The sequence below is a fragment of the Seriola aureovittata genome, chromosome 5, assembly GCF_021018895.1.
Source record: "Seriola aureovittata isolate HTS-2021-v1 ecotype China chromosome 5, ASM2101889v1, whole genome shotgun sequence".
Lineage (NCBI taxonomy): Eukaryota > Metazoa > Chordata > Actinopteri > Carangiformes > Carangidae > Seriola > Seriola aureovittata.
This window is the reverse complement of record NC_079368.1, coordinates 29077356-29083701: the sequence shown is the minus strand read 5'-3', so window position 1 is coordinate 29083701 and position 6346 is coordinate 29077356. Positions and strand designations below refer to the sequence as shown.

The window sequence follows — 6346 nt, the reverse complement described above, 5'->3', positions numbered from 1 at the left end:
CTGCCTCTTTAAATGGAGACGCTGATAATGTCCTGGCTGTGACCATGACCAACATCACTGACATGATAACGTCCGTCACTGACTGAAATATCTGAATGATATATTCAGACCTTCATGTTCCACAGAGGATGAATCTTTGGTGATTCTCTGAACCGTGGATTATTGCTCTGCAAGCCCTGAACTTAAAGGAGCGTATGATTTCTACACAGGTGTATGGACGTTTATCTCCAAAGACAGACGGAGGTTACCGGTGTCAGTTGTAGAAATGCCTCGTCACCTCTTCTCGTCTTCTTGCTTCTCGTCTTTAGACAGAAGACAAAGACTGGTCTGATGAAGCTCCTGCAGGTGGCGCTGTGCTCGGCCCGTCGCACAGAGGGAAAAACCTCAGGAGGTTTGTTTTTCTTTTTTTATTTCTAGTTCCCCTCCCTGTCTCTCATGTTGACCTTCGACCTCTGACCTCACAGAGGAGCGTGTCGAGGGTCATCATTAGTCCGGTCTGGATCCTGGGGGAGACGTCCAGCACTCTCTGATGTTTGGAGACGACTCAGGGTCGATGTATCGTCCTGTGATTCAGCAGCTGTTTGTTTGGTAATGAGATTTACTCAAACCACCACGTGTGGCCTTCAGGGTCACTCTACTAGTCGCCGCTTGTTTCCTGGTGACAGGATGTTTGTACACGAGGTGAGAATCACATTTTCATTCAGGTCCAAACATTTTGTCTTTACCTCAAAATGTAAATCCAGTCATTCCATCGGCTCAAATCTTAATAAATGAGCAAACATCCCGTTTGTAACACAAACATCCACATCTGTGTGTTTTCTGATCGAAGGCACGACGACAGAACGTAAACACGCAACATGTGACACATTCAAATGAACGAATGATGCGTCTTGTCTTTGGAGGACGGTGTCTCTCTGAGAATTCATCCCGCCGGTGAAAACAGACTCGTGTTTGATTCTGTCCGACCAGCTGACGACACCTCCCTCTGCTATAAACTTATACAGGGAAATAAAAGCTGCACACTTTAGATTATAGTTTGGTCCATCGAGACTCCCGGCTCTTATCTGAGATACAGAGACACAAACAGAACAAACTGACTGTGAAGAGAAAATGAAGCGAACAGCTATGATCATCAGAAACATGTCGACCCCCAAAACTAAAGTGCTTTAGATGTTGTGTTGGTTTGTTTACCACCTGTTGTACTGGCAGCTAACAACTTTATTGTTACTGATAGAAATGACATCATCTGACATGATCTGACATCACCTGACATCACCTGACATCTACACCAACATCTCCTCACACCTCAAACCAAAGAGGAGCTGAAGGAGAGTCAGATCAGCTGTTGTGCAAAGATTATAGTTCAGACAGTTTCCTCAGATAAAGATCCAGAGTCAGATTGATCATCATCAGTGGTTTTATATTGTAGAGTCTGTTCACAATAGCAGACAACAACAACAACAACAACAACAACAAGAAGAGCTGAAGCCGGAGGAGTTGAGGAGGGTAAAGAGGCGACAGACTGCAGCTGGACCGGAGTTAAAAATAAGTGCGAGGTCCGAACAGAGAGCGAGTAAATCCTCAGCAGGATGGATGTGGCTGTCGTCAGGGCGGTTGTTGTTGTGGTGTCCACCATTCCTTATAGAGACAATGGTGTTAATGAGCCTCACACATCACGCCATCCTCTGTGTGTGTGTGTGTGTGTTGTGTGTGTGTGTGTGTGTGTGTGTGTGTGTGTGTGTGTGTGTGTGTGTGTGTGTGTGTGTGTTTCGTCTTGCTTCTATTTGTCTTCAGTTTCCTGTTGGAGCAGCTCAGACTGATTGACTGACAGCTCACCGCCTCTGACCGAGATCACACAGGTGTTTACAGGTAACATTAATGTTATATTCTGACTTTATATAGCTTTATGGATTCTATCAAATAATTAATTATGATTAAATTGGTCGTCACGCTTTCAATAGTTAATGATAATCCACCACAAGTCTCATAAACAGCTGCATTATAAAACACGAGCCAATAATCACCTTTAACTCAGATAGAGACCTGATAGATATTATTATGTTGAAATGAAATGTTTTAATTTAAACAATGAACCTTTAAACTCAATAAATAAATAATATTTTATTTCCATCTTTTACTCCATTATCTTTGTTTGATGAGTTTTAGCTTCTCTGTAAATTAAAAGGGAACACATGGGTTTTCCAGCCCTGAGTTGTGTCTGCAGGTGTTTCTGACAGCCTCCACCGAGAGGTTAGAGCAGCTTGTATGTTTACCTGAGAGGCAAACACCAGGGCAAAAAAATAAAAATTAATATGAGCATTTTAACATTTTGTTAGTTCAGAGAGAGGACACGGTTTAGTTTATTAATCAAACTCCACAGGATAATTACCATAGATAAAGATGGATGGTTAATCGCCTCTGTGTCGTCACCCACAGGTTTCAGAAGCTCAGAGTGAGCTGCTCCACCTTCGCCATCTTGGCAGCGTCTGACTCCGCCCCCTAACTCCCAGCTAATCCAAAAATTGTCAAAAAGGTGTGTGAACCTGGTTTTAGTATATTCACCTGTCACTCAAAGAGGCCACGCCCCCAATCCTCCATAACTTTAGTCCTTAATAAAATGTAAACAGGTGAGTTATATAAACAGGTGAGTTATATAAACAGGTGTCATGAAGGAGGAAATTATCTCTAGAGACCAGAACAGTTTTTGTACCAGGCTGTAAACATGTTTATTTCTGCTGTAAAGTTGGACATTTTAACATGGGAGTCTATGGGGACTGACTCACTGTTGGAGCCAGACTCTAGTGGTCGTTAGAGGAACTGCAGCTGTTGTTGTTCATGGACTTCACCTACTTCACATGATGTGCATAAAGTTTTGTGTTGTGCTGCTGATCACTTTGTTAGCATCCACAGATTATCATAGATTATGTCACATGATGTTCCTGCCCTGTCTGACTCAGTGTGTCCATAAGTTATTAATCATTTAGTTATTAATCATTTGTTATTATTTTTATTTTTCCGCCCAGAAAATAATCAAACTCAGCTGCTCTGAACTCAGGATCATCTCAGTCCCTGATGACTTCCTGCTCACCTCCCCTCTCAGGCAGGCAGGTACAGTGCTGGAGGTGGGCGGGGCATCGCGGTGCGTTCGCTGTCTGTCAGTGGCAGGATGTGGTAGAAATTCTCTGTTGGAGAGTCAGGCTCAGGTTTGCCATCTGTCAGCTCTGATGGCCCGGCTATCGATCCAGCACCGGGGTCACACCAGGACCCTGACCCCCCACCACCCCACCCCCACATCACTGCCTGACACACACACGTGTGCGCACACACACACACACACACACACACACACACACACACACACACACACACACACAGGCAGGTTCAGGTATGTGACAGTCATTTTCCCAGTGTGATGTCTGTCAGTGTCAGCCGTCACTCCCAACCTTTTATCCTCCACTCTGACCCAGATCACACCCTCCATCACAGGCTGGACCACATGGTGGGAGAGTGTGTGTGTGTGTGTGTGTGTGTGTGTGTGTGTGTGCGTGCGTGCGTGCGTGTGTGTGTGTGTTTTAGTCTGACTTCAGGCTGGTTAAAGAGCAGATTAGATGAAGCTGTGCTGATGATGAAATGTGAACAAAGCAACGGATAAAAAAGACCAAACCATCAGCTGCAGAAGGAGGAGGAGCTTACAACAAACACAATAACAATTATAGTAAATACAATAAGTAAATATAATACATGAAGAAGAGGTGGTGAAAATAAAATGAAGTGCAGTTGTAGTTTGATATTATTAACCTTGTAATATTGTGACTTGAAATGAAGCTGTTGATTAATTAATTAGTTGATCAATAGAATAATCTTATGAGAGATAAAAGTGTGTTACAAACAGTCTATTCAACGTTTCAACATTCATGACTTTGGAAACTCAGTGAGTAAATATATACTGAGCTGCAGCTGCAGCGTGACACTGAGAGACTGAGTGTGTTAATGTTTTATTCTTTACTTTGAGGTATATATTCGTATTTAAGTTACATAAAGTAAATCTCTTTATTATTTAGTTTCTAACACCCCCCCCCCCCCCCCCCCCCCCTGCGGCCAGCCCCTCAGGTTCGATCCAGACTTTGAAAAACACTTGACTTGACAAATCAAACGTCCCCTCCTGCAGCCGGGACGTCCTGCTCAGGAAACAGCGAGCAGCACCAGGTTGAAGTGCGATTGATGATGGAGCAGGATTCAGTTTAATGAGCAGAGAAGCTGTTTTTTCCTTTTTCCTGTTTACCTTCAACAGCAGCTCATCTGTCCAGATTAAAGAGAAGCTACACTGTCGTCTCCCCCTCCGTCCTCTGCGCTTCAGGTGGCCGAAGGTCCATCCATCCGTGTCGAAGGAGGCGAGGCTCCGGGTCGACCTCTGACCTCTGAGACCTCCGGTGGAGCAGCTACATGTATGAGGTACTCGCTGCTGTCGACTCTGTGCTGTTGAACTTCAAAGACGAGCGGAGCCTCTATTTTAAAACATATTTTACAGAACAAAAACAAAACTAAAGTCTGAGTAAAAGAAATTGTTTCGACTTTGTTCAGTCTTAATTTTCAATTAAAAAAGCTTTGACTTAGATTTTTTAAATGGTACGGATAATAATAATAATAATAATAATAATAATGATAATAATAAACTTTATTTGTTTAGCTTCTTTTACAACAAAGAAATGACAAAAAATGAACATAAAACATTGTTAAAAGCTTTGATCTACAGTGAGATCAGATAAAATAATGAATAAAATAATAAATCATTAACAACTAATCGAAACAGTCCGAGCTCGTACCGTGTGTTTCCCACTGACATCACTGACATGGAAGCTGGTCAGTGATTTCTAAAGGAACTGTCTGAACATAAGAAACTGAAGCTAATGCTAATGACTGAAGCTAATGCTAATGACTGAAGCTAATGCTAATGACTGAAGCTAATGCTAAGGACTCTCTCCGACCAGAGCAGGGAAAACAATGTAGGACACAGATACTCTCCAGTGAAACAAATAGTGTCAGGACACAACACACATCCGACCGTCCTCCTGTAAGAAATCAGGTTGTTATGACATCACAGTTAGGTTTTGTTGCTAGGCGACATCTAGTGGTCGTAGTAATTACGACAGGAGCAAAACGGAAAAGTGTCGGTGACGTGGTATAAAGAGAGAAGGGTGGAGGTGGTGGTGGACGGATGAATGTGACATTCATGGGTTGTCATGAATGGGTTATTATTGTAACCATGACGACAAAGATGGTCTAATGTTTAGGAAGTAGGCCATCTTTTCCTGAAACCTAACCAAGCCATGACCCATATTATTGTAACCACGGTGACAAAGGTAGCTACATCGCCTACAGTACAGTCCGTGTGTTTATTATTGTAACCATGACAACCGAGGTCTGGTACCCCTGCCACCGTAGGGTCCAATGGGTCATGGGTCAGTGGGTTGAAAACAAAACGCACACACACACACACACACACACACACACACACACACACACACACACACACACAGAATATCTGAGATGTGTGAAGTAAAAATGTAAAACACACACACACACACACACACTGGAGGACGAGGCAGCAGGAAGCGGGCGGTCCAGTTTTTCTTCTTCATTAGTGTTTGTGCCTGCAGGTGTTAAATAATATTAATGACCTCCAGCGTCATTACTTACCTCTGCGCTCGGCCTCGCCTCAAGTGATTTTATCGACTCCTGACTCTTCAGCCTGTGTGTGTGTGTGTGTGTGTGTGTGTGTGTGTGTGTGTGTGTGTGTGTGTGTGTGTGTGTGTGTGTGTGTGTGTGAGATTATTCTGCGGCGATATTATCAGGAACTTTAATAAGTTGATTAGCGGCAAGGCGCTATCTGCTAACTGGATCTAGATGATGATGTTGATTGGACGGAGCGCGGCGCCATCCATCTTTCTGATTGGCTAATAACTGAAATCCATCACTGTTTCGCTCAGTTTCGTCGTCCACAATGAGTGTGTGTGTGTGTGTGTGTGTGTGTGTGTGTGTGGTGTGTGTGTGTGTGTGTGTGTGTGTGTGTGTGTGTCTTCCCTCCACTTTATCTGCTCTGGTTCATTTTATTCCTCTTTTCTTCTTCTTTCCCTCTACTTTTGTTCATCTCACCTCCCTCTCTCTGTCTAGGTCGCTCACTCTCTCTCCTTTTACTGTCCCTCCCTCCATCTACCTCTCTTTCATCTGCTCTCTGTCTAAACTTTAAAAAGTATTTTTCGTTCTTTTCCGTTTTTGCTTTTTTCGCGCTTTTCTGCAGCACCGAACTAAAAGCTGTGGCAGGGAAATGTTAGGAGGGAATAAAAAT

At 43.4% G+C, this 6346-nt stretch overlaps 1 long non-coding RNA gene across 1 annotated transcript in view; it reads left to right on the top strand.

The window, feature by feature from the left end:
• The first annotated feature begins 256 nt into the window (after positions 1-256).
• Positions 257-6346, top strand: part of LOC130170097 (uncharacterized) — a 10151-nt gene continuing 4061 nt past the window's right edge. The window contains exons 1-4 of the long non-coding RNA XR_008827943.1: positions 257-391; positions 1795-1869; positions 2437-2533; positions 4292-4452. This is a non-coding gene — a long non-coding RNA (uncharacterized LOC130170097). The remainder of the gene's footprint in view (positions 392-1794; positions 1870-2436; positions 2534-4291; positions 4453-6346) is intronic.